This window comes from Orycteropus afer, unplaced genomic scaffold, assembly GCF_000298275.1.
Source record: "Orycteropus afer afer isolate SDZICR_OR568_19922 unplaced genomic scaffold, OryAfe1.0 scaffold00158, whole genome shotgun sequence".
Taxonomy (NCBI): domain Eukaryota; kingdom Metazoa; phylum Chordata; class Mammalia; order Tubulidentata; family Orycteropodidae; genus Orycteropus; species Orycteropus afer.
The window spans coordinates 6,757,107-6,782,019 of record NW_006921745.1 but is presented as its reverse complement, the minus strand read 5'-3'; positions in this window follow the sequence as shown (position 1 = coordinate 6,782,019).

Sequence of the window (24,913 nt, the reverse complement as noted above, 5' to 3'; positions counted from 1 at the left end):
TAAAGAAATTAGAGCTGCAACATGAACAGTTATACGGACAGCCATAATTATACAGCATTATTCACAATAGCAAAAAGATGGAAATGATCTAAATGCTCATCAACAGCTGAATGAATAAACAAACTATAGTATATACACAAAATGGATTATTACACAAAGTTGATGAATAATGATGCATCTGCGAAATACTTGATAACATGGATGAACCTGGAGGATATTATGCTGAGTGAAATTAGTCAATCACAAAAGGGCAAATACGTTCTGACACTGCTATTGTAAAAAGTCAAGAAAGAGTCTGCACACAGAAAGAAATATTCTCTGAAAGTTACCAAAGGTGGGAGGAGAAGGGTATGTAAATAGCTAACTAGATATTAACTTGGATGAAGGAAAAGGCAAAAGGGTTAGATCAGCACAAAATGATCAAACCAAAGGAAGATAATAAAAGGAGCCCAAGACTTAAAGGCAACAAAGAAAAATACTATTAAATACATAATCCTGGAATAACAGTAGTAATAATCTACTAGTGAATACATAGATAGACATGCAAGCTGAACAGGAGAGGGAGGGTGAATATAGGTTTGACAGAGGATATTTCTACATATTTGTTTACATATGCTGCAAATGTATCCATGACTATAGTAGAGCATACAATGGGAAAAGTTATAAAAACTTTTGGCCGTAACCACGCATCTTGAAGGAATGAGTCACTGAGCTGTGGTGCTCAGAACCAAATTCTCAGGGGATGTCAAGGCCAATTGACATAACATAGTCCACACACACACACACACACACACACACGAGTAGCCACTGGGGTCTTAAAAGTTTGTGAGCAGCCAGCTAAGGTGGAATTATAGGTCTCTCCCTGACTGGAGCAAAGAAGAATAAGTAAAATTAAATATGCGTGGAATCAATGAGTCCAAAGGACTAACAGACTGTATGTACCCTAGCCTCCATGACCCTGAGACCAGAAGAATGAGATGGTGTCCATCTGCCACTGTCCACTGCTCTGAAAGAGATTATAATTGGAGGTCCTGAATAGAGTGGGAGAAAAAATGTGGAACAAAACTCATAATAATAATAATAATAACAGGCTTACTGGACTAAAAGAGACTGGTGGAACCCTTGAGACTATGGGTCTTAGACATCCTTCAAACCCAGAACCAAGCCAACTGTAGAAAATACTACATCATTAAGTGGAGATACACACTCCTTAGAACAACCAACCATACCAGATCAGAAGGGCAACATTTGCCTGGGGATAAAGCTCAGAAGGTAGGAAGGGATAAGAAAGAAGGATGAAGGGAAAGGGTAAACACAGGGAGGAGGTTGCTTTTATGCTGTGGGGATTGCAATTAATATCACAAATAAAAATGTTCATGAATTGTAGAACAGAAAACAAATTTGCTCTGTAAACTTTTATCCAAATCACAATAAAAAGTTAAAAAAAAAAAAAGAAAAGAAAGAAAGAGAGAAGCTGGATATTAAAACCAAGTAGAAGAAATGATGCTAGAAATTAGATACATTAGTATTTTCCCTATTTCAAGTCTCACTAAGAACCTGTCAGTTCTCTAAAAGGCTGATCATCTTATTTCTTGGACACTGGTGTAAGGACTTGTCCTGGGTTTCTTTCATTGATTCAACAAATTAGGAAGTGATTTAAACACTTTGTAATTCCTCTTTTCCATTTCCCACCTGCCTGAAGTATTTTATGACAGTTTCTTCTGTGATATACTAAAGTTAAGAGAAAAACCAAAGGCAAAAAACAGTTGCTATTTAGTCAATTCCATCTCATGGCAACCCCATGTGTGTCAGAATAGAACTCTGTGTTTCAGTGGCTGCTGTTTTGGATGTAGATTGTGTGGTCTTTCTTTAGCTGAGTGCGTAACTGTTTCTGCCAACCAGGGACTCCTAAGATAACTTAGGATTCTTAAAATGTGATGTCAGTTTTGTTGTCAGGAAGTCTGGGATACAGGGAGGCTTTTGGAGATGTTACTTGCCACAGGATCAAGAATGAGAAACTTTGGAAAAGATAGATACAGGGACCTCTTAAGCCTGAATCAATATTCACTGCTTTATGAGCTTCAAAGATGCACTGCTTTCTCTCATAACATCTCTTGACTCCAAGAAGATATTTACTAAATTATTACAATCTTTTTTTTTTTTTTTTTAGGTTGCCCTGAAAAACTTAACAGTTTTTAGTGGTAGTGGTTTGATCAGTCAATTAAGCTATTACTATTTCTAAATATTATGAGGCATTAAAAATATATATATTTAGAGTTTTGAATATTTGCACTACTCACATTTACATCCTCTCCTTTTTGGTATACTTAGAATTCTAAAAATGAGTTGGAGATTTGAAGAATGTGGACTTGAAAATGTAACTAAAAATCATTACCAACAAGGTATTAGAACAGACAGGTACCAAAGGAATTCAGAAGCAAGAATGCTTCCATTTGGACTACACAGGAAAATTTCATAGATGGAAAGTAATTGTTAGGGCACTCAGCATTCAGGTGGATAGGAGACACTAATAAAAAAATGTGTAATCAAAGGGGGTTTAGTAAGCAGAATGATGGCTCCCCGAATGTGTCCATATCCCAGTTCTCAGAATTTGTGAATATGCAAAGTTATATGGGTGGCAAAAGGGACTTTGCAGATGTAATTAAAGCTAAGGATCTTGATATGAAGGGATTATCCTGGATCATCCCAGTAGATTCAATATAATCATGAGTCCCTAAAAGAGGAGAACGTTTCTAGGTTGTGAAAGAGATGTGATGATAAGAGAAATGTCACAGAGATGCTACTGTGCTGAATTTGAAGATGTAGGAAGGGATCACAAGTCAAGGAGTATGGGTAGCTGCTAGAAGCTGGAAGGCAAAGGAATGGATTCTCTCCTAGGGCTTTCAGAAAGGAATGCAACCCTGCCATCTTGATTTTAGACCATTGAGATACATATCAGATTTCTGACCTCCAAAACTGTATGATGATCAATTTCTTTTGTTTTAAGCTACTAAATATGTGGTAATTCCTATTGCAGTAGTAATAGAAAACAGTACAATGGAGATCAAAGGAGAGTGAACAGATCTCCCTGGTCAGAATTTGGGTAACATGAGGATGAAGAGCTGCAGAGGCTTGAAAAGGAGTTGATCAGATTCTGAAAGATCTTAGTGTCTTCTAAGATTTTATAGAAAAGATTGATGTTTTGAACCATTGATTAACACAGATTCAAAATATATGTCTCAAGAGCCTGTTGTCAAATCTTCTCAGATTCCACATCCCACATTTCATCATTCAACTACATGAAGTTTCAGAAAAGAAACCAACCAATTAAAACAAACCCTCAACATAATAACAATTAAAATTGGCCAATTATATACACAAATATTGTTTTGGTTACTTTGTGCTGTTCTAACAGAAATACCACAGGTGGATGGCTTTAACAAACAGGAGATTATTCTCTTACAGTTTTGGAGGCTAGAAGTCTGAGTTCAAAGTGCCAGGTTCTAGGGGCTGGGTGAAAGCCCCTTGACCTTGGGCTTCAGCTCTGACTCTGGCTCTTGGCCCACTGAAGCTGGAGGCTTTCTTCCCTCAGACAGCTGCTGGTTGTTGAGGCTGACAAACCCAAGGTTGACAAGTAAAAAGGTATAGCCCCAATATTACCAAATCACTTGGCAGGCCACTGATTCAAGTCCATTAAGAGTTCCATGATTGACAGACAACAGGGCAGGCTGCTGAATAACGACTCATGTACGTGCAGGATTCAAGTGTGCCAAAAGCTGCAGACCATTCCTAAAGCTTCTTATATACTGGGAACAGCTGGTCACAGTAGATTCCACCATGGAGGTGATTAGTAGTCTCATCATGGGAGATACTACATCCAGTTAACCAGCCACTCAAAACCAGACCCAACCAAGGTGACACATAACCTTAACTACCACAAATACTTACATAATACCATTTTACATCAAAACTTTGGACAATCTCTTACTCTTGTGAAAGGTGAGATTTTACTTTTAAACATGGACTCCATTCAATATTGTTGTTGTTGTTGTTAGGTGCTGTGAAGTTGGCTCCTACTCATAGTGACTCTATGTACAACAGAATGAAACACTGCCTGGTTGTTCTGGTTACCTAGTTCCATTCTGACGGGAATATACCACAAATGGGATTGCTTTAACAAACGAATTTATCCTTACAATTTGGAGGCTTTAAGTCCAAGTTCAAAGTGCCAGACTCTAGGGGCTGGGTGAAAGTCCCTCAGCCTTGGGCTTTAGCTCTGCCTCCAGCTCCCAGCCCACTGAAGCTAGATGCTTTTCTTCACTCAGACAGCTTCTGGCAGCTGAGGCTGCCAAGCCCAAGGTTGACAAGTAACAAAGCACAGTTCTGATATTACCAAATCACACAGCAGGCCATTAATTCAAGCCACTGTAAGGCCTAAGTTTGGCAGAGCATGGTAGGCTGCTGAACAACAACATGACTGCATGTAAGGTTCAAGGTGCCATAAGCTCAAGGTCATTCCCAAGGCTTCTGCTTATTATATACAGGAAGCAGACCATATCCCAAAGGCAGCTACTCAGCTGCTTGTGGTAGATCCCACCATGGGAGTGATTGCCAGTCTCATCATGGGAAATAACTACCACCAGCTGCCCAGCCACTCAACCAAGCCTAGCCAAGTTGACACACAAACATAACCACCACACTGGTCCTGCGCCAGCCTCACAATACTTGCTATACGTGAGCCCATTATTGCAGCCACCATGTCAATCTATCTCATTGAGGGCCTTTCCCTTTTTCACTGACCCTCCACTTTACCAAGAATGATAGTCTTCTCCAGGGAATGGTTCCTTCATGACAAAATGACCAAAGTAGTTGAGACGATGTCTGGCCTTTCTTGCTTCCAAGGAGGATCTCGTCTCTACTTCTTCCAGGACAAATCTGTTAGTTCTTCTGGCAGTCCATGGTACTTTCAGCATTCTTCACAAATACCACAACTCAAAGGCATCAAGACTTCCTTAGTCTTCTTTATTTTATGTCCAGCCTTCATATGCATATGAGGAGATTGAAAATACTATGGGTTGGGTTAGACTCACCCTAGACTTCAAAGAGAAATCTTTGCTCTTCAGCACTTTAAAGAGGTCTTTTGGAGCAGATTTGCCCAGTGCAATATGAAATCTGATTTCTTGACTGCTATTTCCATAGGTGTTGACTGTGGAACCAAGTAATGTGAAATCTTTGACAACCTCAATCTTTTCTCCATTTATCATGATGCTGTTTATGGGTCCAGCTTTGAGGATTTTCATTTTCTTTGTGTTGAGATGCAATCCATATTGCAGACTGTAGTCTCTAATCTTCATCAGTATGTGCTTCAAGTCATCTTCACTTTCAGTATGCAAGGTTGTGTCATGTACTTATTACAGGTTGTTAACGAGTCATCCTTCAATCCTGATGCCATGATTTACTTCATATAGTCCAGCTTCTCAGATTATGTGCTCAGCATACATATTGAATAAGTATGATGAAAGGATACAGCCTTAACACCCCCTCCTTCCTAAATTTAAACCATGCAGTATCCCCATAGAACATAGCCTCCTGTTCTATGTATAGGTTCCTCATGAGCACAATTAAATGTTATGGAATTACCATTCTTCTCAATGTTATCCACTATTTGTTATGATCCACATAGTTTAATGCTTTTGCATAGTCAATAAAGCACAAGTAAACATCTTTCTGGTATTCTCTGCTTTCAACCAAGATCCATTTGACATTAGCAATGATATTCCTCATTCCATGTCCTCTTCTGAATCCAGCTTGTATTTCTGGAAGTTCCCTGTCAATATACTGCTGTAACAGTTTTTGAATTATCTTCAGCAAGATTGTACTTGTGTGTAATATTAAGGATATTGTACAATAATTTCCACATTCTGTAGGATCACCTTTCTTTGGAATGGGTACAAATATGGATCTCTTCCAGTCAGCTGGCTAAGTAGTTTTCTTCCAAATTTCTTGGCCTAGATGAGTAAGTGCCTCCAGCACACCATCCACTTATTGAAACATCAGTGGGTATTCCATCAATTCTTGAAGGCTTCTTCTTAGCCATTTCCTTCAGTGAAGCTTGGATTTCTTCCTTCAATACCATTGGTTCTTGGTCATATGCCACCTCATGAAACAGATGAACATCAACCAATTCTTTTTGCACATTTCATTATAATACTTGACTTTGTCTACTTGAGCTGCTCTTTGGAATCTTCTGTTCAGCTCTGTTATCTTGTCATTTCTTCCATTTGCTTTAGCTACTCTCCATTCAAGAGTAAGTTTCAGAGTCTCTTCTGACATCTGGTTTGGTCTTTTCTTCCTTTCCTGTGTTTTTAACGACCTTTTGCTTTCTTCATATATAATGTTCTAGATGTCATCACACAACTTATCTGGTTTTTTGTCATTGGTGCTCAATGCATCAAGTCTATTCTTTAGACGGCCTCTAAATTCAGATGGGATATAATCATGGTTGTATTTTGGTTCTTGTGGATTTGTTTTAATTTTCTTCAGTTACAATTTGAACTTGTATATGAGCAATTGATGGTCTGTTCCACAGTCAGCTCCTGGCTTTGTTTTGGCTGAAAATATTGAGCTTCTCCATTGCCTCTTCCCACAGATATAGTTAATCTGATTCCTGTGAATTCCATCTGACAAAGTTCATGTGTATAGCTGCCATTTATATTGTTGAAAAAAGGTATTTGCAAGGAATAAGTCATTGGTCTTGCAAAATTCTATCATGCGTTCTCCAATATCAGTTCTATCACCAAGGCCATATTTCTCTGATGTCATTTCTATCACCAAGGTCATATTTGCCAACTACTGGTGATTCTTCTTTGTTTCCAATTTTTGCATTCCAATCACCAGTTATAGTAAATCCATTTTGATTGCATGTATGGTCAACTTCAGACTGCACAAGTCAGCATAAATTTTAATAATAGTTGTGTTAGTCTGGGTTCTCTAGAGAAACAAAACCAGTAAAGCTTATATATATATGTATATATAGAGAAATTTATCTTAGGAAAATGGCTTACACACTTATAGAAGGTGGCAAGTCCAAAGTTCCTGGATCAAACGTCAAGCTGGAGGCTTTTACACATCAGGCTGGAGGCTTTTCCTGACTCTTGCAACCACAGGGGCTGTGTAGCTCAAGGCTGGCAGGCAGTACACCAGCTGTTGACTCCAATGAATGACGAATCCAAGATCTCCAGGCCGAATGGTGGACTGTTCACTCACAGAAAGTTGTAGGCAGCACAACAGAATCCCAATCCACAGAAGAATGTCTCTTTTCCCAGGATGTCCTTGGACATACTGGAAGCAGGCCACACCCCTAGGGAAACTCCCTTTCAACAGATTTCCTGCTCAAACATAATCATCTGATCCCATTATAGGAATAATCACATCACAACAGCTTAAACCACACAGAATTGTGGTCCACCCAAGTTGACACACAGCTCCAACTATCACAATAGTAGTATTAACTGGTCTTCCTTGTAGGTGTATGGATATTATCATCACTGACAGCACTGTATTTCAGGATAGATCTTGAAACATTTTTGGTTATGATGAATGGCATCCCATTCCTCTTCAATTTGTCATTCCTGGCATAGTCATAGGGTTGTCTGATTCAAAATGGCCAAAACCAGTCCATTTCAGCTCACTAATGCCTAGGATATTGATCTTTGTGTGTTCCCTTTCATTTTTTATATTTCCAATTTTCCTAGATTCAAATTTCTTACATGTTCTTATTATTAATGGATGTTTGCAGCTGTTTCTTCCCATTTTGAGTCATGCCACATCCCAAAAGTTTCACTCCCTCCATATCATGAAGGGACTCTACTTTGAGGTGGCAGTTTTATTCAAGTCATATTTTGAGTGTCTTCCAAACTGAGAGGCTCATCTTCTGGCACTATATCAGACAATGTTTCAAAGCTATTTATAATTTTCTCCAGTAATAAATCAGACAGTGTTTCAGTGCTATTCATAAGGTTTTCACTGTCCTATTCTTTGAGAAGTGGATGGACCCTTCCTTCTTCTAAGTCTTCCTTAGTCTGGAAGATCTGTCCACCATGGGTGGCCCTCCTGGTGTTTGAAATACCAGTGGCATAGCCTCCAGCCTCATGATAACACACAAGCCATCACAGTATGACAAACTGACAGACGCATGGTGGTATTCAATATTATTCCATGCCAATTGTTTAAATTAACCCAAAATTGGTTCAATACTCCACATTTGAAAATTACCTCACACTTTCTCAACCACCAATGAAAATCAGTGAGATGTCCATTAAAGAGGGTGAGAATCAATAAAGTAATGTGCCTAAGTCACAAAGCCTTTGAATGAGAGCTGGTCCTTGAGCTCCAGTTCTTCTCCTGGAATGCTGCCAGCTGTCTGGGCTCTGGGGAGAAGGACACTGGCTGTTCTTTGGGCCAAAGGAGTGGTAATTCTCAGCCAAGTCACTGGGCTTCCTTCTGCAAGCCTATGAAATACATAGCTAAAGGACAAAATCTTCTCTCCTTTGGAGCTGGTGTAAATAGGCAAACAGTATTATGGCCCCTTTCCTCTATAGAGAGACTCGTAAAGATCCTTCCAAGCCAATTATAAAGGAACTGTTTTCTGGGATCTCATGAGGAAAAAGCAAGTGAAACATTTTGTGTAAAGGCATTTTGAAAACTAAACAAATACTGCAAGTTGAATCCAACTAGATTGTAGGTTGTCTAGATGTGTCTTGTTCTCAAATCACACCTCTCTATTCCTCTTTATAGTAAAATGAAGTATGTTGACAATGACTAGGCAGGGGTGGGATGGGAAGGGAATAGTGTTATCTGAACTACAGAGTATGAGCCAGAGTTTTCTTGGATGAGTTCAGATATGATTCTACTCTTTCTTTCCACAGATAAGCTGACTCCAAGACAATGTGAGAGGAATATGGTGAACTTTGTTATATACAGAACTAAAATTTATGAAATAAAGGGTCATAGTTTTGAAACAAGAATTTTGTTCACAGTGGAGAAGTAGTTTTCACACTTGCCATCCATAGTAGTTTCACACCCTACTTTAAATAAATTTCTCAAGATAAAAGAACTGTAGAGAAAATTCAAGCCTTGACTTGCAATGCCAAAGGATTCTATGGGCAAACTATTGAACGATACAGGGAGCATGAAAAGAAGATGGAAGGAATACACAGAGTCACCATATCTAAAAGAGTTGGTCAATGTCCAACTATTTTAAGAGGTAGCCTATGATCAAGAACCAATGGTATTGAAGGAAGAAGTGCAAGCTGCACTGAAGGAATTGGTGAAAAGCAAGACTCCAGGAATTGATGCAATACCCATTGAGATGTTTCAAAAAATGGATACAATGCTAGTGGTCCTTACTCATTTATGCCAAGATATTTGAAGACAGCTACCTGGCCAGGTGACCGGAAGAGATCCATATTTGTACTCATTCCAAAGAAAGGTGATCCTAGAGAATGTGCAAATTATCAAACAATATCAGTAATATCACATACAAGTAAAATCTTGCTGAAGATAATTCAAAAATGGTTGCAGCAGTATATTGATAGGGAACTTCCAGAAATGTGAGTTGGTTTCAGAAGAGTACATGGAATGAGAAATAACATTGCTTATGTCAGTTAGGTTTTAACTGATATGAAAGAATAACAGAAAGATGTTATAGTAGTTAAGTTGTGTGTCGACTTGGCTGGGCCTGGTTTTGAGTGGCTGGGCTGCTGGTTGTAGTTACTCCCTGTGGTAAATTTCTTGATGTGGACTTTCTAGCCATTGTCCTCAATTCTGTGATGTATTGTAAATCCTACTATCCATGCTTGTTTGGGGTGGTGTGGTAGTTAAGGTCAGGTATCAATTTGGCTGGGCAGCTGGTAGTAGTCATTCCCTATAATGACTGGCAATTGGCTCTGTGATGGGATTTGTCTTGAGCTGCTGACTGTTATTGCCATCCACTTAGGTTATTTCTGTTGGGGCAATACAGGTGGAATGTATGTTGAGTCCTGCCTTGCTGGAGGGTATAATGCTAATCACCACCCTTACCTTCCTTGAGGGTATACCTACGAATCTCCTGGGAACATCCGCCCTCCTCTTGCTCTGGTTCTTGTTTTGGCTCATCCTCATCTCACCCCTGGATTTGGGACAGCAGCTGTCATCTGATCTGCTGATCAAGGTTCATCAAACCCCAAGAACTGGGAGGATCCTCCAGACCTACTCATGGACCTGGGACCCACCAGCCTGCCAGCCTCCACCACTACTACATGAGATGATCCCTTGGGTGTCTGTGAGTTCTGTGAGGTGTTACAGTCAAATACAAACCCTAAGATGGGGGAAATTATTGGGAGTAGGAGTTAATGTCTGAAATGATGGGGTGGCACGGTAATTTGGACATTTGGGAGAGAAATTGTTCAAGCACTCCCCAAGATGTGAGTGGTAATCAACTCCATGGTGGAATCTACTGGAACAGCTTAGTAGCTGCCTTAGGGATGTGGTCTGCTTGCTGTATTTAAGAAGAAGCCTTGGGAGAGGTCTTAAGCTTTTGGGCAAGCCTGAAACTTATATTTAGTCGAATCTTCATTCAGCAGCCTGCCATGCAGGTCCTGCCGATCTTGGGATTGTTTCTGGACTTGAACTAGTGGCCTGCTGTGTTGCTTGATATTTGTAGGCCTGTGCCATTTTACTTGTCGACCTTGGGTTTATCAGCCTCAGCAGCCAGCAGCTGCCTGAGTTAAGAGAAGCCCCTAACTTCAGTGGGCCAGGAGCAAAAGGCAGAGCTGAAGTCTAAGGTTGAGGGGCTTTCACCCGGCCCTTAGAACTAGCACTTTTAATGTGGACTTCTAGCCTCTTAAATTGTAAGAGAATAAATCCCTGTTTGTTCAAGACACACATTTGTGGTGTTTTCTGTTAGAGCAGCACTAGAGGACCAAAACAGATGTCTACCTGTGTTTCACTGACTACACAAAGACATTCCATTGTGTAGATCATAACAAATTATGGATAACATTGTGAAGAATCAGAATTCTAGAAATTTTTTTTTTCATGAGGAACCTGTACTTAGACCAAGAGGTTGTCATTTGAAAAGAACAAGGGGACACTGCATGGCTTAATAATCTGGAAGGGTGTGTGTCAGGGTTGTATCTTTTCACTGTACTTATTCAATCTGTATGCTAAGCAAATAATTCAAGAAGCTGGACTATATGAAGAAGAATGTAGCATGAGGATTGGAGGAAGACTCATTTAACAACCCGAGATACACAGATGATACAACCTTGTTTGTGAAGTGAAGATAACTTGAAGCCCTTACTGATGACTACAGTTTGCATTATAGATTACATCTCAACATAAAGAAAATGGAAGTGCTCACAACTAGACCAATAAGCTGCATCATGATAGATGGAGAAAAGTTTGAAGTTATCAAATATTTCATATTACATGGACCCATAATCAACACCAATGAGGCAGCAGTCAAGAAACCAGATGACTGGACAAATGTGCTGCAAAAGATCTCTTTGAAGTGATAAGAAGCAAAGATGTCACTTTGAAGACTCCAGTGCGCCTAACCCAAGCTATAGTATTTTCAATAGCCTCATATGCATGTGGAAAGGTGGAGAATGAATAAGGAAGACTGAAGAAGAGTTGATGCCTTTGAATTGTGGTTTTGGAGAATACTGAAAATATCATGGACGATCAAAAGAATGAATAAATCTGTCCTAGAAGAATGCTCCTTGGATGTGAGAATGGACAGACTTTGTCTCACCTACTTTGGTCATGTTGCCAGAAGAGAACATTCCCTTGAAAAAGATATCATGCTTGATAAAGTAGAGGGGGAAGACCTTCAACAACATGCATTGACACAATGGCTGCAATGACTGGCTCAAACATAGCAAGGATTGTGAGGATGGTGCAGAACCAGGCAATGTTTTGTTCTATTCTATGTAGGGTCATTATGAGTGAGAGCCTACTTGACAGCACCTAATAACAACAGCAGCAACATGTAACAGCAAGGGCATAGTGTCACATTTTAAGGAGCTGGGTGAGATTGGTTGTGAGTTTGAGATCTTTTAGACACCAAAAAGGAGAAAATTGTTTCCTTCTGCCTTAATGGTACAAGTGCATTAATTATTCTTTCATCATGTTTAGAATATATATGTGTAACATGTTTCTGATGCATAACAAACTACCCCTAAACCTATTGAATTAAATAACAATTTTATTTAGATCATGATCCTTTGGGTGGGTTGGATGACTTCACTTATATTTTCTGAGTTCTTTAAAGCATTTGTGATCAGCTGGAAGCTGGATAGGAGCCCTGGTGATGCAGTGCTTAAAGCACTTGGCTACTAACCAATAGGTTGGTAGTTCAAACACTCTATCCACTCCGTGGGAGAAAGCTATGGAAGTCTGATTCCATAAACATTACAGCCTTGGAACCCCAATGGAGACAGTTCCACTCTGTCCTATAGAGGCACTATGAGTTGGAATCAACTCAATGCCAATGGGTTTGGTTTGATTTGGATTGGCAGCTGACTGATCTATGCTATATGATGGATCAATTTCATATGGCCTTTCTCACAATGGTCTTGTGACTCCCAGCAAATGATTGTGTGGGGCTATGCTAACAAGGTATTTATGATTCACCAAGGGGATTGGTCAGTTTTTTTATCCTTCTAGACTAACAATGACCTATCCCAGAGGTAGAGAAAGAACTTCACTACCACCATGAAAGAAGAGCTAAGTGTGGAATGTGTCTTTTGGACCCAGGTCCCTGCACTGAGGACTTCCTAGATCCAGGAGATATGAAATTTTGTCATAAGATCAGGCAGATCACAAATGAACATGAGAAACACTTTCCAATCTTCTTATTAAATTTGTTTTTCATATCTGAGGTCTTGACATAAAAGTGGTGAATTTAGCACTCTGTGTGAGAACCACTAAAATATTTAAATTTTTTATCCCAGGAATTCTACTACTTGAAATCTTTTCTAACTAAATTATTCTAATTATGGAAAATTTTGCATACTTGAAGATGTATCTCTTAAGCTTTATTTATAAACAAAAAAACTCACCAAACTCCCTGCTATGGAGTCAGAACTTACTCATAGCAACCCCACTTTAGGTTTCTGAGGCAATATCACTATGGAAGTAGATTGCCCAAATTTTCTTCCAAGGAGTGGCTGGTGGGTTTGAACTGCCAGCCTTCTGGTTAGCAGTCAAATCAAATGCCTTAGATACTGCACCACCAGCTTTATTTATAGAGATATAAGATTATAAATAAATTCATAAGTCCACAAATGAGTAATGGTTTAAAAATAAAAAATGAAAAAGAGTAATGGTTAACAGTATATCTATTTGAGAGAATATTATAAAAAATGCAAGTATGTGTATGTTTTATAATAAGAAAAATGTTGCATTGTCAAATGCTGGTAGATACAAATAGATAAATAAAGATAGAAAAACCTATAGGTATATAGAAATTTAAGATATAGAAAAATATAATATATACATAATTATTATTTTGGAGGTAATAGGACTATGAGAGGGAGCTCTGGTGGTGCAATGATTAAAGCACTTAGCTGCAAACTGAAATGTTGACAATTCGAACCCACCGGCCACTCTGCTGCAGAAGGATGTGACAGTCTACTTCCTATAAAGATTTACAGCCTTGGAAATGCTATGAGTCAGTTCTATTCTGTCCTGTAGGGTCACTATGAATTGGAATTGATTGGGTTTTTGGATTGGGACATGAGTGATTGTTTCTTCTATCATTTTCTTTCTTCTTGTCATGGTTTTTGATAATGATGTTTGCAATGAGAACTAAGCTTTTCATTAAAAAATGTTTACAAAAAAGATGAATACAACTACCTCTGGAATTATTCTTTATTCTTTTACTTTGGAAGAATAAATGCTATAGTTATACAACTTCTTTGGCTTGGTTACAAATGGACTAAGTTGTTTTGATATCTTCTTTATGGTTAGCTGGATTTTTTTTTCCTACTAGTCCCTTGACTGCTCTGAGTTGTGGAAATCCAAGAATTGTGCTATCATGTGACCAAAACTCCCTCTGAGTTAGCTTTGCCTTACCTTTCCCATTAAGTGGGATCACACATTAAGTGATCAAGTTGTCCAGAGAGCACTGGAGAATACTACCTCAAAAGGTGAAATAAAATATCTCTCTTCAATCCATCTGACAAATGTTCATGAAGTAAATGCTACAAGTCAGGCTTACTCATACAAGGGTTGTACAAGGATGACTTCCAGGTGATACAACCTATTCTAAGAGATAGTGAGCATGCCAACTCCTACCTCTTTGGCAAAGCATATGCAAAAGAGGACTATTAACTAAGAGATAATAGTGATGAAGAAGTGAGTTTTATTCACGAGTTAAGAAAAATGAAAAATCCTTACAGAAAAGTGAATTGTAGAATGAACCCAATGATCAATCTAACACAAATGATGGACATATATGTTCAATATGGATGCCATGAGCCATGTATGACTGGTGAACACTGGAAATGTGACTCGTGTGACTGAGAAATTGAGGAGTTTTTTTTTTACTTTATTAATTTAAATTTAAATAGCCATATGTGCATATGCCTCATGCATACGGCTCATGGCTGGGAGGAGAGCTTGAGGCCACGTTGGGGAAGGCCTTAGATAGCAGGTTGGGAGTTTGGGTTTATTTATAGGCAATGGATAATAATTTTTGGAGCAAAGGAGTAATAAAATTACATCTGCTCTTAAGCAGATAACTAGAGAAGAAGTTGTAAGCTGGTAGCACACAGTGGGCCAGCAGGAGGGGTTAGTTTGATCCAAGGTATTTTATTGTAATGAAGGTTTCACAATAGAGATTTTACATCACAAAAATTCCTATTTCAAGCTTTTATTTTTTTGGGGGGGAAGCAAATATCTGTGAATGTCAAGTCCATGTATCTCTGACTCTCTTCAGTTTTCCACAATCCACACTCGTCATTTGTTCATTTTGTTACCTGCCTCACCCCTGTGTGCCCTGGAGCTGGGGACATCAGCTAGGAGATCTATGGAATATCTACTGTTGTGTTGTGCAATATGGCAGTCGTATGCACATATGGCTATTTAAATTTAAATTAATAAAATAAAATTAAAACTCCTCAATTTCTCAGTCACATGAGTCACATTTCAAGTGTTCACCAGTCATACATGGCTCATGGCTTCCATAATGAACAGTACCAATATGGAACATTTTCCCCTGCCATGGAAAAGTTCTATAATGCAGTATCCCCACCCCCTTTTTTTTATTGTGATTTGGGTGAAGATTTACAAAGCAAATTCACTTTCCATACAGCAGTTCACATACACTTTGTCTCATGACATTGACCACAGCTTACCACAATGCAACAGCTCCCCTCCCACTTCCTCCCCATAGTTACCTCTTCCCAGTGTCCATCCCTCCATGCGCACTCCTGCCCTCTGAGCTATCTCCCTGTGCATAAGCAGCCCTTCTTTCTCCCATAATTGTTCTCTCCAAGGAATGTATCTACCTGGGGTAAATGTTCAATTCATATGCCTGTCTTTTGTTTGGTTGGAAACCACGGGTATGGGTTCAATTCCAGACCTGAAGGGCAGCTAGGGGCCATAGTCTCAGGGGTTCCACCAGGCTCTATCGGACCAGCAAACCTGGTCCTCCCCCGCTTTTTTTTTTCTCCAAATGATTTTGAGTTTTGTTCCACATTGTTCTCCCTCTCTATCAAGGATCTCGTACACAGATCGCTTTCCAAGTGGATGACAGTGGTAGCCGGGCACTATCTAGTTCTTCTGTTCTCATAGTCGTATAGGCTGCAGATTGGATGGTATACCAGTTGTTAGGACTAATTGTTTCCATGAATTTTGTTTTTCTTCATTCTTCTTTGCTCTGGATGAAGAGAGACCCATCGTTGCATCTAGATGGCAGCTTTCTAGCTTTTAAGTTCCCAGTTGCTACTCACCAAAGTAGGAGGTGGAACAATGTTTTATATAGTATGTTATGCCAATTGAGCTTGATGTCCCCTGCAACTATGGTCCCAAGCCCACAGGTTCAACTACTTGGTCCCTCTGGGTAGCTGGCTATGACCAAGCAGTGACCACAACCTTGCCCCTTGTCAGCTGTACTATACACCTGGGAATTCTCATCATTCACATAAACTTATAGGACCATTGTCTGCCAATACTATACATGTTCTTGGATACACTCCCCATCTCATAGACATACCTAATAGTTCATCCTGTCCACCCATCTATCCACCCATATACCCATGTTGGCCTTCACTGACAATGCAGTACTGTATGTGCAAAAGTGTTAATCTTTGTTGTCTGTACCTCCCATGTACCTCTCTGTGTCTTTCTCATTATCAATTCTGCCATATTGGTCACTCACATTTGGTACATTGCCCTTCTCTTCACCCAAATCAATACTTCTCTCTATCTATCTAACAGCATTCCCTCCCCTCCCCTGCCACCCTATAAAGAAGTATTAGTATAAAGGTTAATTGGGAAGCTACTGCAACAGTCCAGGGGAGAAACAATGAATCTCCTAAAATAGGCAGTGGAGGTGGAGATGGAGTGTGATATCTTTCCTCTTCAGAGCACTCTGTTGTTTGGCTTCTCACTGATACAATTAGACTAAAGTTGGCTTTCAAACTCTCATTTTCGTGAGTGTTTGAAAATACATTCTTGTTGAGTGTGGCACAATGTTTGTCAAGCATTCCAGTAATATGTATTGTGTGTATTTAACAATACTGATCATTTTCACCCCAAGTTGGTTTCTTGGAAATGCTTACTCTTTGGTTCCTGGGAAACCTAAGGAGCTAAGTGCTATAAAAACTCATGAAAGCATCAAGCGGAAAGTATTTTGAGTGCTTTCACAGAGTGGTGCTCCAGACATTTGAAGCATTATTATCCTCAAAAACAGTATCAGGACTCTCTTCTTTGTGACCTCCATCTATTATGATTGTGAGTAGAGGGAACTTACTGGTAATGACATGAATAGTTCTTTCAGATTTATTATTCCAGATCTGGATCCTTCCAGTATATTTTAGTGAAGCTCAAATACTTGAGAACACAGGATACACGTCTATATATGTGTTGCTCCTCAATCCTCAGAGATAGGCTTAAGCTGGCAAAAGTACAAAGGATTTCTTTACTTGATCTTGCTCAGCTACCTAGCAGAAATCTCCACCTGGGATAGTCTGGTGAGTGAGAGATGGTGCTTGTTTGATTGTTCAATACAAATATATGTGGAGAGTTATGTGCAGAATGATGGATCAACAAAAAGGAAATATTCTCAGTGTCTGCTTGAGAAATAGTGTTGAGAAACTCTGAATTGGGAAACAAAGCAGCTAAGGATTAATTGTGGGACATATGGGGAATCTGGATTCCTAGTCCCATCCATTTGACTCCTTGCAATGTTGTGGATCTTCACATGAAACATACTCGATAAAGACATGCAGGAATTCTCCCATCTTTCTGTGTCTTCTTTGCTGGAGAGCAATAGACCCTATGCCTTGGTCCAATGCCCTCCTTTTCAGTAGATAAAACAGTTGTTATCTATGGCATGATTTTTATTTAAAAGAGCTGGCTTTAAGTCTTATACTCAAAGCTTTCTTTTAACCAGAAAAGTTACCAATAGAAATAGAGGTTTGGTTTGAAAATGAATTTCTAGTCAACCTGCCCAAGTGTCTGCTCACCCTGTAAGAGGTTGGCTCTGCCATTTGCCAGTGGAACTTGTACAACTTCAAAGGCAGGGCAGGCCAGGCACAGCCACTTCCCAGTGCTTCTAAGTCCTCTCTAAGTTCACCAAGTTGGGCCTACACTAGCATAGGAGAATGAAAAAAAGAGCTAGGCCTCTGTGATAGTTATCTTTGTTTAATACCATTTATTTATGCAAATAATGCTCACTTTTTTTTTTTTTTTTTTGCCAACCACAGCCTCCCTCCAAAATATTTTTGTAAGCATGCTATATTATTTTTTTTAATTTTTTTATTGTGATTTCAGTGTAAGTGTGCAGAGGAAATTCATTTTCCATACAGCAGTTCATATACATTTTGTCTCATGACATTGACTGAAATTGCCCACAATGTAATAGCTCTCTTCCCACTTCCTCCCCATAGTTATCTCTTCCCCGTGTCCTTCCCTCACATGCACTCCTACCACCCTGAGCCATGTTCCTGTGCATACACTGGCCTTCTGTTCTCCCATAATTGATCTCTCCAAGAAGTGTGTCTACCTGATGTAAATGTTCAGCCCTTATACCTGTATTTTATTTGTCTGGAAGCCACAGGAGTGAGTTCAATTCCAGATCTGAAGGGCAGCTAGGGGCCATAGTCTCAGGTGTTTCACTAGGCTCTATCAGACCAGCAAACATGGTCCTTTTTTTTTTTTTTTTCTATGATTCTGAGTTTTGTTCTACATTGTTCTCTCATTCTATCCAGGATATCCTACACAGATTGCTTTCTGAGTGTTTGATGGTGTTAGCTGCACACCATTTAGTTATTCTATTCTAATGGTTGTATAGACAGAGGACCACATGGTCTGCTAGTCACTTGGCCTGATTGTATGCATCTTTAGTTTTTTTCATTGTTCTTTGCTCTAGATGAGGAGAGACCCATCATTGCATCTAGATGGCCACTTGCAAGCTTTTAAAATACCAGTCACTACTTGCCAAAGTAGGATATGGAAAAATGTTTTTGTGTAGTATGTTATGCCAATTGAGCTTGATGTTCCCTGGGACCATGGTCCTGAGACTACAGGCCCAGCTATTCACTCCCTCTGGGTACTTGGCTGTGGCCAAGAAGTCACCACAACCTTGTCCCTTGTCAGCTCTACTATATATCTGGACATTCTTACAGAACATACAAATACACTTGTAGAAACATTGTCTTCCAACCCTATATGTGGTCGTGGACACATTCCCCACTGCCTAGACATACCTGATCATTTAGCCTGTTCACCCATCTATCTACCCGTAGATCAATGTTTGCCATCACTGACAATGCAGCACTCACTGTATGTGCAAAAAGGTTCATCTTTGTTGTCTGTATCTCCTATGCACCTCTCTATGTCTTCTTCTTCCTAAATACCTCTGTGTTGATCACTCACATTTGGTGTGTTGCCCTTCCCTTCACGCAAATCAATCCTTGTTTTCACCTATCTATATACTAATTGTTTTACATGTTGCTATAAATTATTACCATGGCATGCTTAGGAAAATACTTTGAGGGGAGGGCACAATTGGCCAAAATGTATAATGGGCATGGCATTTGTGTGAAAATAATGGTAATAATCTTCAAAATTCTTGAGAATTCCTTTTCCTTTTGGCTAAATAATTCTATTCCCTCAATAATTTTACTCATTTTTTCCCCTTTCAGTAACAAAAATTACTTAGATATCATGTCTTATAATTCATTGATTCTCCCCATCACCTATGTCCAGCAGGAAACGTAACATTTGGAAAAAAAATAATTAAGTTAGTTAAAAATTAATAAATGTTTAATGAAGTATAATATGGCTACATAAAAGTACATACATGGTAAATGTTCAGTTCAATTAATTATTTCAGAACAATCACACTTGCATATCCAATACTCAGGTCAAAATATAGAACATTATCAGCACCACAGACGCTCCCTCATGCCCTGCTTATTACTCCTCCTTTCTCCCTGAAGGTAACCATTTTCCAGAATTATAACACCATGATTAGTTGTATCTGTCTTTAAACTTTATGCAATCATATGATATATACTTTTGCTACTGCCCTATTTCAGTCCACATTATGTTTGTGAGATTCATCTATATTGTTATATAGATCATTTATTTTAATCATTATATGGTTTTGCCTTGCATGAATATACCATAATTCATTTATTCATCTCACTGTTAATGGACATTTAGGTTATTACCAGGTCAATGCTCTTAAAAACGCTACTGTGATCATTGTTAAACATTTTTTTTTGGTGCATATATTCGACAGCAGAATTTCTAAGTCGTAAAGTAAACATACATTCAACTTTAACGGATATTTCCAATCAGTCTACCAAAATAAAAATACCAATATAAATTCTTACTGATTACAGTTGTACTATATTCTTGGTGAGGAGCTCTGGTAGCATAGCGGCTAAGGCGCTTGACTGCTAACCAGAAGGCTAGCGGTTCAAACCCATCAGCAACTTCCTCGGAAGAAATTGGGCAATCTACTTCCATGGTGATAACGCCTCGGAAACCCAAGGAGGGGTCGCTATGAGTCAGGTCTGACTCGACAGCAAATGACAACATATTCTTGGTATTATCAGCTGTTTAGATTTCAAGCATTCTAGAGCATGTGTAGTGGTATCCCTTGTGGTTTTAAGTTACAGTCTCTTGCTGGAGATTTTATATCTTTATTGATTTTTTTGATTTCCTCTTTAATTAAGTACCTAGTAAAATATTTTCTTTTTTTTTTTTTTAATTGGACTTTCAGTCTTTTTCTTCATGATTTTGTAGAAGCTTCTACATAGTTTGAATTTGAATGAGTCTTTTGTCTCTTGCATGTATTAAAAATATCTTCTCACACTTTGTGGCTTGCCTTTTCACTTCCTTAATACTGTCTTTTGTTGAACAAAAGTTCCTGATCTTAATGTAATCAACTTGTCAGTAATTTTCCTTATACTTAGGGCCTTTTATATACTTTTAAAATAATTTTGGCCTACTCCATAGCCATGCATTAATGGTTTTATGTATTTTTGAGAAGCTTTATTATTATTTTATTTTTCTCATTTAGATCTGCAATTCACCTGGAATTGATTAATTGATTTTTGTGTGTCTCTTCTCAGTTTTCTTATTTACTTCATTATCTATAAAGTCTTATTTTATTTCAGTTGAGCCAATTCAGTTTAAGGAAAAGATTTTCTTTCTCTCCTTCTCTGTTCTGCAAATTTTGTCATGAATCAAATGTCAATATATACCTATGTCTGTTTCCCAGCTTTTTTTTTTTATTCCAATGCATTATTTGTCTATTCTTGTTTACTTAGCTGTACCAAAAAAAAAAAAAGAAAAAACCCTCATTCGTGTCAAGTCAGATTCAACTCATAGAGACCCCTCCTTCAGTTTCTGAGGCAGTATCCCTATGGAAGTAGATTGCCCAACCTTCCTCCCGAGGAGTGGCTGGTGGGTTTGAACTGCCAGACTTTGGTTAGAAGTCAAATGCCTTAGGCACTACACCACCAGAGCTCCTTATTCCATGGATACTCATAATAATTTTTGACATCTGGAAGAGTAAACCATCCAAGTTTGTTCTTCCTGTTCAAGATTGTCTTAGCTTTTTAGCCTTTTGCATTTGCATATAATTTTAAAATCAGCTTGTGAGTTTTGATACATACACAGATTATTAAGATACTAATTGGCATTATATTAAAAATATACATAAATCCAGTGAGAATTTACATATGGGTACACTTGTGTACTCCTTAATTTCTGTAAAAAAGAGATTATAGTTTTATGTGTTGACGTCTTTAACATCTTTCATTATTTTTATTCCAAGTGGAATTCCTTGCCCCTTTTCCTACCTCAAATGGAAAGTATTCATAACTCAACCATTAAAGATGATTATTGGATGATTTTTAGATACAGTTGTTTTGCTTTGTTATTAGATATCCTTTATCAGATGAAAACATAGAAACATAACATTTTGATATTTTGTAATTTTAATTTTGATATATGGTGTTTTTGTTGTTGTTGTTTGCCGTCGAGTTGGCCCCGACTCATAGCGACCCCTCCTTGGGTTTCCGAGGCAGTATCTCTACGGAAGTAGGATTGCCCAACCTTCCTTCCAAGGAGTGGCTGGTGGGTTTGAACCGCCAGCCTTCTGGTTAGCAGTCAAGTGCCTTAGCCACTATGCTACCAGAGCTACATGGTGTTTTAAGGACCTAAAATAAGCTATTGAAAGGTCAGAGTGACAAGGTTATAAGCACAGTCTGCTGCATTCAGCCTCTGAGTTTTAACCATTTATCCTTCCATCCCTGAGCTTCAATCATTCCTGGATTTCACATTTCTGAGTATTAACATTAAGGCTCTCAGGGCTGGAGTAGGACAGGTATGGATTGAAAGAGCTTCTTTCTCATGTTTCTTAGTAATAGTTTTTTTTTTTTTTTTTTAATTTGGGCTATTGCCTGAAAGTGTATGAGTCCACCAAAACAGGTATCTCAAAATCTGAGTTAACAGATGTCCCCCAAATGATAGTTGAGGTTTTGGTTGACGGCCTATCATGTCCTATGCATATTTTTTAATCATCTTAATAATTCTTATTTGTTCAGTCTTCACTGACTTCCCCAAAATTATTTGTTCTTTTGTATTTTCATACCTACATCTCTGCTTCCCATTTCTGGGTCTCCTTATCTCTTCTGGGCTTCAGCATCCACCTGCCAACTCTTGTCTCAGATAAACTCCTATCACTGTATCCATGGTCAGGTAGGTATAAGTGAAATAAAAACACAGAGTGGTAAAATTTACAATAACCAGATCTGATGGGTCAGATTCTGTCCTCAAACCAGAAGTTATAGACAGGTGCTTCCTTTATCTGAAACTCTGGTCACCTGCTCTGCCCAACCAATGGACATTTTGACAATTAGTTCCAGAAGGCCTACACTCCAGGGAGCTGCAAGTTCCTAATTTCTACTCTCTTACTGGCCAGAGAGAGTCATGGATATTCTTACTTGTTTCGAAGATAATAGAAAGAATGGGCTAAGAGGTTTGGAGAAATCTATTGTTTTGCTCTTTCTAAGTCCCTTTCTATGTTTCCTCTAGATCCATCCTTCTTATCTTTCAGTGTGCTACTCAAAGACCACTTATCTCCAAACATCTTTCTTTGTTCTACACTTCCTCATCATGGATAGTATAAACTCCTTTCCCAAGACATGTAGTAGCCAGCCTCCAAGATAGTCCTCAATGAGTTTCACCTCCTGGTCTGACAACACTATTCAGTCACTTCCATTATGGAATACAATATCGAGAAAATGACAGAGTGTGACTGCAATCATAAAATATTGTGTCTTCTACCTTGCTTTCTCTGGAATCACTCACACTGGTAAAGCCAACTGCAATGTTGTGAGGGCACTAGCAGTCGTATGGAGAGGTCCATGTGATAAAGAATTAAAGGCCTGATGCTAAAAGACAGTCAAATTGCCAGTCATGATGAATAAACCATTTTTGAAGTGGATACTCCAGCTCCAGCCAAATCTTCAGGTGATTGAAGTCCTGATGAACTTTGTGATTGCAACCACTTGGGACACCTATGTCAGAACTACTCAATTAACTTGTTTTTAAATTATCAACCTACAGGAATTGTGTGAGATAATGAATATTATTTGTTATTTTTAACTGCTAAATTTGCTGTAATTTGTTATAGAGCAATAGGTAATTAATACAACTAAGCTCAGGCATTGTCTCTTCCATGAAGACTTGCCTGATTCCCCCATAGAGTTTTGACTACTTTCTATTTTGGGTGCTCACTACTCCCTTTCACAAACTTTCTAATAGCATGCCTGACATTTATGCATTTAACAATGTGTAAGTCAGCTTCACAGTGATGGGATGCTGGTATTTTTCCACTTAGCATCTTTCTCTCGTTCTTTTCATCTGACAGTAACTTCATTCTTCTTTTAGGGAACTACCTAAGTGTGTTTCCTCTTGATGTTTCTAGAATTCTGCCTTCCTGGATCCATGTAATTGATTCATGCTAAATCAATCATACGTACACCATTTTTCTGGTCATTGTGATTTGCTCAATAACTTGGGTATTTTAGTTGAAGTATTTTTGACTGCAAATAACAGAAACCCTGATTCAATGAACAAAAGGAAATTTATTTTATCACATAATAGGACATGTACAGGGAAGAAAGGGTCAAGCATGGTATCGTAGTATATTTGACACTATCTGTCTGTCATTTTCTCAGCTCTACCCTCCTCCCTGTAATGACCTTGTTTTCTGTGTAGCTTCTCTCATGTCACAAGATGGTTACACAGAAATTGGGGCATGGTGCTTCACTATGAATGCTTAGAAAGAGATAGGAGGGGAAAGAGAGAGACAGAAAATGTCTTCCTTAAACATGAACTAAGTATACTTCCCTTCAGCTTGCCTGACCCAGTATGGGTCAGGTACTGACTCCAGCTCAGTAACAATAGCCCAGAAAATGACATATATTGATTAGGTTAAACCTGGGTTCTTGAAGTAGTCATTGATTAGACCCATCATGGGAGATAGGAATGAGATCAGCTTCTTCTGAGTCCTACAATGTGCTTAGGGGAGGAAGAGATATTAAATGAGGAAGAAAGGTAACATTAACTGCATGTGTCCACCACAAAGCCATCTTTGGGTCTTTTTAATCTTGGAGTGCTAATGTGGAAGGATATTAGACTAAAGCACCTGCTGCTATATTCCTCTCCATTTGGTGAAAGCCAATGTTTAGTAGAAGAGAATCAGAGGAAAGACCAATCAGATGAGAGACGAATGAGAGTTCTTCCAATAGATCAGAGCCTGAATCCAGCCATCTCAAGTCAAGGGCTAACCTTTCTGCAACTTGTTTACATGAATCAATAAATTCCCCATTTGGCCTAAAAGAATTTCAGCTGTGTTTGTTATTTGCAGTTGAAAGATTATCTACTGGTGCTTGACCCTCCTAAGTGATATATCTTATCCCATTTGTCTTTAAGCATCAATTGTATGATGGTTAGTACACAGTAGGTCTTTGTTAAACATATGTGGATTAATGGATGAACTAATGATAATACACAGATTTTGCAGTGACAGAGAGTAATCAGTGGACCTCAGGAAGAGTAGTGGTACTTTTGGTGGGTGTTTCCAACATGGTTGTTGCTCTTGGCATTGCCAACAAAA